General features: G+C 41.9%; 1 protein-coding gene across 2 annotated transcripts in view; it reads left to right on the top strand.

The window, feature by feature from the left end:
* atrx (ATRX chromatin remodeler) overlaps window positions 1–13,932 on the top strand; it is a 233,303-nt gene that overhangs the window by 169,580 nt on the left and 49,791 nt on the right. The gene's annotated exons all lie outside the window — the stretch shown is intronic.

Genomic DNA, 13,932 nt, shown 5'->3' with positions numbered 1-13,932 from the left:
TTCCACGTCCTTCCTACAATGCAGCGACCAGAACTGTACACAATACTCCAAGTTCGGCCATACCAGAGTTTTATACAGCTGCAACGTGACCTCGTGGCTCCAAAACTCGATCCCTCTACCAATAAAACCTAGCACACCGCCTCAACAACCCTGTCAACCTGAGTGGCAACTTTCAGGGATCTAAGCACATGGACACTGAGATCTCTCTGCTCATCCACACTACCAAGAATCTTACCATCAGCCCAGCACTCTATATTCCTGTTACTCCTTCCAAAGTGAGTCACCACACACTTTTCTTCATTAAACTCCAATTGCCACCTTTCAGCCCAGCTCTGCAGCTTATCTACGTCCCTCTGTAACCTGCAACATCCTTCCGCACTATCCACAACTCCACTGACTTTAGCGTCACCTGCAAATTTACTAATCCATCCTTTTACGCCCTCATCCAAGTCATTTATAAAAATGACAAACAGCACTGGCCCCAAAACAGATCCTTGTGATACACTACTAGTAACTGAACTCCAGGATGAACATTTCCCATCAACCACCACCCTCTGTCGTTTTACAGCTAACCAATTTCTGATCCAAACCGCTAAATCACCCTCAATCCCATGCCTCCATGTTTTCTGCAGTAGCCTGCCTTGGGGAACCTTATCAAACGCTTTACTGAAATCCAAATACACCACATTACCCGCTTTACCGTCATCCACCTGTTTGGTCACCTTCTCAAAGAACTCAATAAGGTTTGAGGCCTACTCTTCACAAAACCGTGTTGACGATCCCTAATCAAGTTATTCCTTTCTAGATGATTATAAATCCTATCTCTTATAATCCCACCAATATTTTACCCATAGCCGAAACAAGGCTCACTGGTCTGTAATTACCAGGGTTGTCTCCACTCCCCTTCTTGAACAAAGGGACAGCGTTTGCTATCCTCTAGTCTTCAGTATTCTATTTGACATCCATTTTGGTTCATGTTTTCTGTTCATGACTCGTGAAAGATTCTCCTTCTCACCCTCTCCACTTTATAAGACCATATGACATATAAGCAGAAGTTAAGCCATTCAGCCCATTGAGTCTGCTCCACCATTTGGTCGTGGTTGATATGTTTCTCAACTCCATTCTCCCGCTTTCTCCCTGTAACTCTTAAACCCTTGCCAACCAAGAACCTACCTATCTCTGTCTTAAATATACTCAATGACCTAGCCTCCACAGCCTTCCGTGGCAGTGAATTCCATCGACTCACCACTCTCTGGCTGAAGAAGTTTCTCTTTATCTCCGTTCTAAAAGGTCTTCCCTTTATTCTATGGTTGTGTCCTTGGATCCTAGTCTGTCCTACCAATGGAAACATCTTCCCAACATCCTCTCTGTCCAGGCCATTCAGTATTCTGTAAGTTTTGATTGGATCCCCCCTCATCCTTTCCAACTCAGGGTATAGACCTAGAGTCCTCAAACATTCCTCATATGTTCCTTTTCTTTCCTGAGACCATTCTCGTGAACACCTCTGGCCCTGGAGTGGATTCAGCACATATTTCCTGAGATATGAGTCCCAAAGCTGCACACAGTACTCCAAGTGTGGCCTGACCAGAGCCTTTTAGAGCCTCAGAGGTATATCCCTGCTTTTATATTCCGGTTCCCTCAAAATAAATGCAAAAATTGCATTTGACTTCCTCAGTACTGACTCAATCTGCAAGTTTACCTTGAAGGAATCCAGTACTAGAACCCCCAAGTCTCTCTGCCCTTGCCAAGAAATTGTGATCCTCTGGTTAAGCTACCACCATTTACCCCTATCTCTACTGTGAAAGACTGGCAATCTTTACCTCACCTTAAGCACTGATTTTGAACTTAGGGACTTGATATTTTCATATTTTACTTGCGAGCTTCCATTAACTATGATGGAAACAGGCAGATATAAGGCATTATTTACTGTAATGTGAAGTGTGCAATTTATATATAATATAATTTATATTGGAGCTTGGATTTTGAATTGGTGTGTCCTATGTATTTTTAATTGTGTATCAAAGGGGATTTAATAAACCAGTATGTAAGAGCGTGTCCCTATGGTGGTGATGGGAATTAGTTTGCATTGTGGGAAAGTTTTATGAATGGACAGAGTAAACATTTGAGCATTCGTTTGTTTACTCTTTAGAAGTAACGGGATTTTGTTTTTGATTGGGGTAAGAACAGCTTGGAAAGCTTTTGTTTTTGGCTCACAGAAATTCTGATTTTACGTTAGCTGTACAAAATAGTTTCTCAGAGAAAATTGAGTTATTTCCAAACAGTTGTTGCCTCAATGGATGAATTTTAATTTAGAATTTCCAGACCAGAACTGTTTAGTTAGAACCCTGAAGGGGTCATTCGAAACTGAGAAAGTTTAAACTCAGTTGTATAACAATCCTGGAAAAGATTACCCTTCTGTTAAGACTGAGAATTGAAAGAAACCATTAAGTTTAACTTAAGAGATGATAAAGAAGCAAAGTCTCTCTGGTGTTTGATACTGTAAAGTGGCATTGGGATCATGTTTTTACTGTTTCAAGATTTTTTCATTGTTATTATAAATAGCTTGATTTGTTCTTTTTTTAATCTTACATAATAACTTCCGTTTTATTGTTAAAATCAAATCTTTGCATTGTGTGTTTGCTTTCAGTGAATGGCCACTTAATTTTTTTTTAAATAATCAAGCCAGATTTCAGTCTGGGATCTGACTTGTCCATTATTAACATCAGCTAGGAAAATAATGCTGCCATGTTTTGCGTGTGTGTTAAATTAGTAATGCAAAATACTTTGTAAAGCTTTGGGGGAAGTTGATTGGACAATTCTTCTTGGATACCCACGGTTTGTATGAGCTATTGCCTGCCTTCCCTAGCAACATGGGAATGGGTGATTAAACCCATTAAGTTTATTTACTAGTCAGAAAGGTTGTAGCTCTGAATAATTGATTGAACTCCACACACTTTCATCCCATATCCTTTAATATTTTTGAACAAAAATACCAGATGTAAATAAAAAATTAACTTTGCATTCATAAAGACTGGTGGAAGACATTTCCAAATTTCTGCTACGCTTCTAGTTCCAATTTTTAGACAGTGTCCCAGTCCTAGATAATGAAACTGGGAGATTAATTTCTTCCTAACTACTTAACCAATTTTTCTTAATATTTTGACAGTATAAAATTGTCCCTTAAACCTCTGAACTCCAAAGAATGTGAACTCAGTTTTTATAATATCTCGTGTAATTTAGTCTTAATCATCTGGTAAATGTACAGTGCATTCCTGCCAAGGCCAACATAACCCCACCCTGAGGTACTGTGCCCAGAATTGGGTCATTGAGTATGGTCTACCAGAACTTTGCATTCGTAAAGCATTACTTTTTGTGCTTTCATGTCTAATCCTGAGTACAAAGCCAGCATTCAATTAGCTTTGTTGATGTTAGGAACATAGCATCAGGAGTAGGTCATTTAGCTCCTTGAGCCTGTTTCCACTATTCAGTGAAATCATGGCTGATTTTGTGGTCTAACTGACTCTGGTCCATATTTATATATTTTATATATAAATAAAGTGTGTGTAAGTGTGTGTGGGTGATCTTTCAAGTGTCTTTGGATCTTCCACAGTTTTCTAGCTTTACATCAACTCTTTCCTTTTTATGTCCAACATGCATGAACTTCTAACTGCCTAAACTGGAGGTCTGTTTGCCAGTTTTGTCTATTTTGAATCTTTTTATATCTAGGAAGCTTTACGGTTATATTTCAGATCGCTTACAATAGCGCTTATCCTTGTCATCATCAAATTTGGACTTTTATTCCATCATCGGAGTCACAAATAAATATGGTGACTGGTTGAGTTCTGAACACATGCCAATGAAACTCCATTTGTCACATACCTCCAATTAATACTTACCTGTTATCTGTATTTCCTGTGACCCCCAATTTCCTAATCAAGAGAATAACTTTCTTTCAGTTCTTTGAATTTCAATTTTAGTGGCATTTAGAAGTTAAGAAGAAGAATAGGCTATTTGCTCCCTCGAGTCTGTTCCTCTGCTCACTCAGATCATAGCTGATCTGTAGGCTAAATCCAGATATTCATCTTTGGCTCATCTCCCTTAACACTTTTTTGCTAACAAAACTTTTATCCAGCTCACTCTTAAAATCAATAACTGATCCTGCATCCACCATGATTGTGAAAGAGAGTTCCAAACATCTACCACCCTTCATGTTAGGAAGCACTTGGATGCATCTCTCCTGACCGGTCTGGTCCCTAATTTTCAGACTGTGCCTTCAAATTCTAGAACCCCTAATCATGGAAATAGTTTATCTTTATAAACCCTGACACTTCCTCTGGATGCTCTGGTTTCTTCCCACAGTCCAGAGATGTGCAGGGTAGATAGATTGGCCATGCTGAATTGTCCACAGTGTTCAGCGATGTGTAAATTAGGTGGATTAGCCGTGAGGAAAATGCAGGGTCTCAGGCAAAGTGTCAGGGTGGGTCTGGATGGGATGTTGTTCTGAGAGTCGGTGTGGATTTGTTGGGCCAAATGGCCTGTTCCCACACTGTAGAGATTCTATGAAAACTTGCCTAATTTGTATAATCTCTCCTTGTAATTTAATCCCTGAGGTCCAGGTATCATTCCTGTAATCTTACATTGTACTCTCTCCAAGGCCAATGTATCCTTCCTTAGGCATGGTATTCACATCTGTTCATGGTACTCCAAGTGGGCTCTAACTATGATTTGTCCAACTGCAGCAAAACTTATGCATGGTTATACTCCAGTCCTCTTAAATATAAAGCCAGGGATTCCATTAGGCATCTTATTTTCTGCATGTTTGTGATGTTTTAACGATGTACATGCCTGAATCTCCCAAGTTTCTTTGGACATCCACTGTATTTAAAGTCATCCCTATTTAAGTCCAAAATGGATTGCTTCATATTTGCTTACATTTTCTCCATCTGGAACAGTTTTCCTCATTTACTGACTCTGTCAGTATCCGTTTATAATTTTAAGCTATTATCTACATTGATATAATGCCACCCAACTTTGTGTTCTTATCAAATTTGGATATATAACTTTCCATGCCATTAGTCAAGTCATTAGTAAATAAATCAGACCCTAACACACACCCTTACGAGACATCACTGATCATCTGCCAATTTAAGTACCTGTCTCATTATTTCTACTTCCTGTCTCCTACCACTCACCCAATTTCCCCACCATGTCAATAATTTGCCCTCTTAAGTGGGACTTTATATGGACTTCTGCAAGGCATTTGATAAACAGAAATTCTCCAGTCCACTACCTTAATCACCTCTTCAAAAAAATTCAGTGAGGTTTGTCAGGAATGACTGAGCTGTTATGAATCCATGCGGCATCTCCCTGATTAAATAACTGAAAATTTTCATAGTGTTAAGTTAAACCATTCTTGATTTTAGACATCAACAGTTAACCCCACGACTGATCTTAGGCTGATTAGCCTGTAATTCCCTGGTTTTCCTAAGTTTTCTATTTTCCTATTAATTTCCTCAGGACTTCCAGCAAGCAATCCTCCTTTTCTACTGAGGCAGAGTAATTATTCAACATATCAGACGGTATCCCAACTTTCAGTCTTTAGGGGGCCAATGTTGCTTCTGCCCATGCAATTTCCCACTGTAAAATTCAGTCTGATTTTGATGTCCTTGGCAAGTTCCTTTTCGTATTCTGTCTTTCCCATTCAGCAGGATCTGTGTTTTTTTTTGCATTTTTCTAACGCCTTTCTTTTACTTTTAAGCGGTCTCATCTCTTTACTTGCCCAAGGCTGTTTTTGTTTCCTCTGTGAAGTGGAGCTTTTCCCTCTGAGTATAAATTGGTTTTATATTGTTAAATATTACTTTAAATATCCTTTACCATTCATCAGCTATTTTACATATGAGCAGATTTTCCATGTTTATTGGATCTCTGTCTCATTAAAATCTGTCTTAACTACATCTAAAACTCTAGCTGCCAATTCACGCTTTTCATTTTAAATTTCTAAAGTTAAAATGCCCCATTAATACTCCTATGGCTTTGCTACACATTTACCTAATTTCTGCCTACAATCTAGCACTTCGGAGCTGCTACCCAGGGGTCTTGTGCATGATGCTTCTTACAGTTTTCAAACCTTTACTGAAACTTAGTTCCACCCAACTGGTCTCCAATGAATGCTTTCCTCTCATTATATCCTCCCTTACTGTTGAAGTAATTTTGTTTCTAATCAGTAAGACTAATCCACTTTCTGTGTCCCTTTCCCTGTCCATTCTGTAAAACTTATAACCTGTCATAGTTAATTCCCAGTCCTGATCTTCCTGCTGTCTTGCCTCAGTAAAGGCTACTATATCATTATCCTTATTTGATTATGTCTGTGCAGTTCATTTAGTTTATATCTAACATTCCTTTATTTGGACCAAACACTCTAACCTGTCCCTCAACACTAATGCTTTCTTCTTGCATTTATTGTTTATTTCCTTTGGTTTAATTATTATACTTAGTTTTGCCATTTCTGCCATACCTGAAGCAGGGTTCCTGACTATTCCTTGATTTTAAAACTGTATTGACTTGCAGCTCCCTCTCTCCTCACTCCTCTGTTTCTTCCCCTACTCCTGAACTTAAAACTTCAACTATGCTTTCTTCCCACGGATGTTACCAGAACTGCTAATTTTCCCTGGCAGTTATTGTTCTTGTTTCATATATCCAGTGTCCACAGTTCTGCTTCTTATAGTACTGTGAGCAGTTTTTTGTCCTTTTAGTTATGCAAAGATATTTCATTTGAGGCAATTTAGAGAAGGTTCGTTAGGATGATATCTGGTATGGAATATTTGCCTTTTGAGCATAGATTAAATAGGTTCGGACTGTGCTCATTGGAATTAAGAAGAATGAGAGGTGATTTCATTGAAACATGGAGGATTCTTCAGGGATTTGAGGGGGTAAATGCTAAGAGATGTTTCCCTCATTGAAGAATCTAGGACTAGAGGGCATTGTCTCAGAATTAGGTGGCACCAATTTAAGAGTGGGATGCAGAATTTCTTCTGAGGATTCAGAGTTGTAGGGCAGAGTCCTCATATATTTGAAGCTGAAATAGATTCTTGATTAGTAGGGTAATGGAGTTTTATGGAGAAAAACAGTGCGTGTGAGGGATATCAGATCAGCTGTGATCTTATTGAATGGTGGAGCAGGTTCAAAGGGCTAAATGGCCAACTCCTGACCTTATTTTTTTTCGCTGTATGGAAGGATAAAACTGGAGTTGTAAGAGTATATAACAAGTCCATTACTTGCTGAATTAGGTGTGAAATTGGTTTGGAGTGTTTTTTTTCTAGAATATTCCAAAAGCAACAGATAAGAGGTTGTGGTTCAGAGCTGTTTAGAGTAATACTAATGAAGGGCAAAGATTATAGTTGAGGAAAAGTTTGAAAATGAAAGCTTGTTTACCTAATAAATCACACATTTCTAATTTCTACACGCATCAGTGATTTTTGGCTCTGAAGAAATGTTTTCTATTTTGGGCATCCGTTGCCATGCTAATTAGGTACAAAGAAATGATTCCCACTCTAGCCTGACAGTAGCCTTTACTGCATTAGGAAGGGCAATTCCATCATCTGTACCCTCTCTGCCGAGGCTTTTCGCTTAGTGTCATACCAGGGATAGTTCAGTTCTTCATGCTTACTGGCTATTAATTCATTTGAATACGACATTTGGTTATTTAATGTCTTTAACATCATACGAAAACTGATGCAAGAGGTAGGACTTTTTGGTAAATGCTATTATTACATTATGCTTATAATCTTATTACTTTTATACCATTGCATTTGCTGAGTTAAGAACTTCTGTTGTGTCATACTTGTAATCTCCCAAAGTTCCGAGGCATTCCTCACTCTGTCATGTTTCAGCCCAAGCTATCTCTTGAACTTGCTATTTGTGGTTACTGTATTTCCTTCCAGCTCGCACTTGACTCCCTGCTGTTGAGGATCCCACCCTCTTGCCAATCTAGTTTTAAACCATCCCTTGAAGCACTAGCAAATGTGCCTGCCAGGATATTGGTTCCCCCTCCAGTTCAGGTGCAACCCATCCCTCTTGAACAAGCCATGTCTGCCCTAGAAAAGATCTCAAAGATTCTAGAATCTGAATCCTTGCCCCCTGCACCAATTCTTTAGCCGTGCTTTCATTTGCCATATCCTGCTATTCTTGCTCTCACTGACATCTGTAGTAGGTAAGCTACTTGAGAAGATTCTGAGGGATAAGATGTGCATGCCTTTGGAAAGACAGGGTTTGGTTAGGATTAGTCAGCATGGCTTTGTAAGGTTCCACATGGTGGGCTGCTCCAAGAGGTTAGATCACATGGAACCCATGGAGAGCTGCCAGATTGGGTACACAGTTGGCTTGATGATAGGAAGCGGAGAGTAGTAATGGGAAGATGCTTGTTGGACTGGAGGCCTGTGACTAGTGGTGTGCCTTGGGTTGGTGCTGGGCTCATTGTTGTTTATTATCTATAACAAAGATTTGGATGAGAATATACGAAGCATGATTAGTAAGTTTGTGGATGACACTAAACTGGGCGGTGTCATGGACAGTGAGGAAGGTTATCAGAAATTGCAGTAGGATCTTGATCAGCTGGGGAAGTTGGCTGAGAAATGACAAGTGGAGATCAATATAAGTAAGCGTGAGGTGTTGCATTTTGGGAAGTTAAATCAAGGTATGAGTTTCATTGGTGAATTGGGCCTTAAGGAGAGTTGTGGAACAGAGGGACCTTGGCGTTCAGATGCTCGGTTCTCTGAAAGTGGAGTCACAGACAGGGCAGTGAAGAATGCTTTTGGGTCACTGGCCTTCATCAGGGTACTGAGTGTAGAAGTTGGGAAGTTATGTTGCAGTTGTACAGGATGTTGCTGAGGCTGCACTTGGAGTATTGTGTTCAGTTTTGGCCTTGCTTATATGAAGGATGTTTTTAAACTAGAAAGAGTGTTATGGAGATTTACAAGGATATTGCCAGGACTCAAGGGACTGAGTTATAGGGAGAGGTTGGACAAGCTAGGACTTTTTTTCTTCCAGAGCATGGGAGAGAGCATAGGGATCTTATAGAGTGTATAAGATCATGAGAGGTATGGAGGCATGAATGCACTCAGTCTTTTACCCACTGTTTGGTAATCGTGAAAGAGAAGGCATCAGTTTAAGGTAAGAGGGAAAGAATACATGGGAATCTGAGGGACAACTTTCTTTTACGCAGAGAATGACACGCATATGAAATGAGCTGCCAGCAGAAGTGGTTGAGACATTAACAACATCTAAAAGGCATTTGGACAAATACATGGATAGGATAGGTTTAGAAGGATATGGGCCAAATGCAAGGTATGGGATTAGCGTGGATGGGCATTTTGGTTGGCATGGACCAGATGAGCCAAAGGGTCTGTCTCCATGCTGTAGGACTCTCTCACTCTCTAAGTTCCTGGCAAAAATAACATTTTAAAGTCGGCTGTTCATGTGCTGTACGATGGAACGAAATTCCTGCCATTCCCACCAGTTAGGATTGTTTCGGATTTCTTGGCTCCCGCCCAGAATGAATCTGGATAATTGTTGAAGAGACGACTTTCATTAAATTATTTCATGGGATGTGAGTATCACTGGCTAGGTGAATATTTCTTTCCCATCCAGTTTTGTCCTTGAGAAGATGGTGGCGAGCCATCTTCTTGAGCTGTTGCAGCTTGTATAGTGGAGGCACACTCAACCTGTTGTAGAAAGTTCCAGAATTTTGACCCAGCAACAATGAAATACAACAGTATACTTCCAGGTCAGGATTTGTACCTGGGAGGAAAACAGCATTACTAATTCTGGAGCAGAAGCCTTCAGTACCTGGACCAGAATATGGTCAAGGTCTAGAGCCGTTGTAGCATCCAGTGCCTTCAACTGTTCTTGATATCCTGTTGAGGAAATTTAATTGGTTAAAGAGTGGCAACCGGGGTAGGGATCTTCGGAAGAGACCAAGTTGGTTTACCCACTTGGCACTTTTGGCTGAAGATCAACTTTTGCCACTCTACTAATGAGGATGGTCATATGTGTGGAATCTTCTTCTCGTGTTAGTTGGTTAATTTTCCCGCCGCCGTGACTGGATATGGCAGGTCTGCAGAGCCTTAATCTAATCCGTTAGTTGTGGAATTAATTATCTCTATTGCATTCTGCTGCTGCTTTTGGCATATACAAAAGTCATAGACTCATACAGTGCAGAAAAGGTCCTTCGGCCCATCAACAGCAACAACTACTGTGAATCTGTAGTCATCCCATTTTCCAGGTTTGAAAGTTATGATACTTTGTGTGTATCTGAGTCCTTTTAGAAGGTTGCAAGGTTTCCTGCCTCCAGTACCCTCCCAGGCAGTGCATTCCAGTTTCAAAATGCCCTCGTGGTTAAAATATTGTGCAAATACCCTCTAAACCTCCTGCCTTTCACTTTTTAAAATGAACGTCCCTTTTTATAAGTTTTGAGTTAACTAGTTTGGAAAGTTGTGTCACCCTTCTGGGGAAAGCAGGCTTGAACCCTGGCCTCCTAGTTGAGAGGTAGGGACATTACCACTATGCCTCAAGAGCCCCTTGGCCCTTTTTTTTGTAAAGTCTGCCTATTTAACCTACTTTTCAAATCAATCAAATTACCTCTGGTGCATACCCTTAGTGATCATGTGTTCCTCTGTTATGTCAAAACTTGGCATTGATCATAACTGCACACAGTAGTTCAGCTGTAGTTTAACCATAGTCCTGTACAGCTCCAAAATAACCTCCCTGCACATATATGCCACAGCTAAAGAAGTCATATGGCCAATATGCTGCCTTAAGTAAAACAAAATAAAAACCGAAAGAACTGCAGATGCTGTAAATCAGGAACGAAAACACAAGCTCCTGGATAAGCTCAGCAGATTTGACAGCATCTGTGGAAAAAGAAGTCAGAGTTAATGTTTCGGGTCTAGTGACCCTTCCTCAAAACTGATGGTAGCTGAGAAAATGTTAGTTTATATGCAGAAAATAGGGAGGTGGTTAGGGTAGGGAGTAAACTACAAGATAAAGGATAGACCCTGAAGAGAGAGCAGAGCAGTTGGATGGACAAAGGAGTTGATAATGATCTGGCTAGGAGGGTGAATAGTTGTTATTGGGAACTGTTAGTGAGCGTAATAGGTATTGCATATTGGCAGGCTATGTGATAACAAGGCTTGTTGTGTGGGGTGGGGGGCTAGGGCACGGGAGAGCTTAGACCTTAAAATTATTGGACTCTGTACAGAGTCTAGAGGGTTGTAGTGTCCCCAGGCAGAAAATGAGGTAACAAAGTGTGAAGCTGGATGAACACAGCAGGCCAAGCAGCATCTCAGGAGCACAAAAGCTGATGTTTTGGGCCTAGACCCTTCATCAGAGGGTCTCTGATGAAGGGTCTAGGCCTGAAACATCAGTTTTCCTGCTCCTCTGATGTTGCCTGGCCTGCTGTATTCCTCCAACTTCACACTTTGATATCTTGGATTCTCCAGCATCTGCAGTTCCCATTATCTCAGAAAATGAGGTAGTTGGAACTACTGATGCTGGAGTCTGAGATAACAAGCTGTGGAGCTGGAGGAATACAGTAGGTCAGGCAACATCAGAGGAGGAGGAAAACTGACGTTTCAGAATGAGGTGTTCTTCCAGCTTGTCTTGAGCTTGGCTGGAACACTGCTGAAAGCCAGAGACGCAGATGTTAGCCAGGGAGCAGGGTGGTTTGTTAAAATGGCAGGCACTGGAAGCTCAGAATCATTTTTTATGAGCACAACGTAGATGTTGTGTGAAACGGTCACCCAATCTACCCTTTGTTTCACTAGTGTAGGGGGGACCACATTGTGAGCAGCGGATGCAGTAGACTAGATTATGGGAAGTGCAGGTAAAGTGTTGCTTCACCCGGAAGGTATGTATGGGCCTTTGGAATCCTGAGAGGGAAGAGGTAAATGGGCAGGTGTAACACCTTCAGAGGAAGGTTCTGTGGGGCTGTGGGAGGGATGTTGGGAATGAAGGAAGAGTGGACCGGGGTGTCCTGGAGGGAACAGTCCCTGCAGAAGGTGGACAAAAGAGGAGAGGGAATATGTGTGGTGGTGGCATCTCGCTGAAGGTGGCAAAAATGGTGTCTGATAATCTTCTGGATGTGGATGCTGGTCGAATGGTAGGTAAGGACAAGGGGAACCCTAATACTGTTGCGGGAAGAAAGAGTGGGGGTGAGGGCAGAAGAGCAAGAGATGGGTCAGACCAGTTGAGGGCCCTGTCAATAACGGTGCTGGGAAATCCTCGGTTGAGGAAGAAGATGGACATGTCGGAGGCTGCCTTATCGAAGTTGGCCTCATCTGAACATATGCGACGGAGAGGAACTGAGAGAATGGGGTGGAGTGTTTACAGGAAGCAGGGCGTGAGGATGTATACCCCAGGTAGCAGTGGGAGTCATTGGGTTTATCATGGATGTTAGTGGCCAGTCTACCCCCAGAATTGGAAACGGATGTTGAGGAAGGAAAGGGAGGGGCCAGAGACCAGGTAAAAGTGAGGGCAGGGTGAAAATTGAAAGTGAAATTGATAAACTCTTCAATTCCGGACAAGAGAGGGAAGCAGCGCTGATGATATCACCGATTTATATTGGAGAAAGAGTTGTGGGTGGGAACTCAAACAAGCAATGTTCCATGTACCACGTGGAAAAACAGGCATAACTGGGGCTCATGCTGGTTCCCAGTGGCCACGCCTCTGACCTGATGAAAATGAAAGGACTTAAAAGAGAAGTTGTTGAAGGTGAGGACAAGCTCGGTCAAGCAGAGGAGAGTGGTGGTGGTGGGGTTGGTTTAGGTCTCTTCTCTAGGAAGAAGCAGAGAGCCCTAAAATCCTCCTGGTGGAGACTGGATGTGTAAAGGGATTACAGGTCCCTGGTAAAAAGAAGGTGGTCGGAGCCTGCAAGCTCTAAATTCTGAAACTGGCATAAAGCCTCAGAGGAATCATGAATGCACACGGGCAGGGATTGGACTGGGGAGAGGAAACTGAGTCATGGTAGGAAGAGATGAGTTCTGTGCGGCAGGAGCAGGCTGAAGCAACGTCCAGACAGTCCTGTTTGTGGAATTTTGGGAGAAGGTAGAAGCAAGCTGTGTAGGGCTGGGGGACTAGCATTGTGGAGGCAGTTGGGGCGGGCGAAGATAGCTGCCTTAACTACCCTGTTAACCTGTCCTGCTGCCTTAAGCGATTTGTGGACGAGCACCCCTTGATGTGCATGTAAACATGTTAGGGTCCTCCTCAGTCTTGCCTGCCAGTATCATCATCATGCCCTGTCTCTGCTCTGTAATTAACTTCTCAAATTCTCTCCTGCACAGGCTGAACTCCACGAGGGTCTTGGTGGATTTATTCCCTCTGTACTTGTTGTATGCTTTCCTTTTCCTTTTTATAGAGTTCTGAGTATTCCTAGACATCCAAGGTTGTCTGCGATTGTCGCTCCTACATTTCACCCTAAATGGAACCGTTGAGGGGATACTCTTCCCCAGTTCCTCTTCGAATACCTTCCACTGTTCTGTGGATTTACCCTCAAGGCGCTGCTTCCAGTCGAATTTGGCCACATCTTGCGACTTTAATAAAATCTGCCTTCCTCCAATTCATGCCCATGTCTGAAGCATGCCAGTTTTTCTGTGGCCACAGAAATGGTGGTATGTTCCCCTAACAACTAGTGAATCCCCACACTATCACTATTTATTGCTCCTGCTTGCTTGCTTCTTTCCTTCCTGTACAGTCAGGCTGCTTTTCCAGAAGCTTGGCTTTGTTTGCACTCTAGTGAGGAACCAGCACCCTCATCAGCTTCTAAAATAGAAAACTGATGTATGAGCAGCACCCCAGGGGACTCCAGCACTACCTGTTGAATTCTCTTTGACTGTCTGGTGATCGCCCATTCCCTCCTTTCCTTCAATCCCTGAATTGTGG

This window comes from Stegostoma tigrinum, chromosome 15, assembly GCF_030684315.1.
Source record: "Stegostoma tigrinum isolate sSteTig4 chromosome 15, sSteTig4.hap1, whole genome shotgun sequence".
NCBI classification, from domain to species: Eukaryota; Metazoa; Chordata; class Chondrichthyes; order Orectolobiformes; family Stegostomatidae; genus Stegostoma; species Stegostoma tigrinum.
The sequence above is the reverse complement of the archived record's forward strand: the minus strand, read 5'-3'. Positions and strand labels throughout refer to the sequence as shown.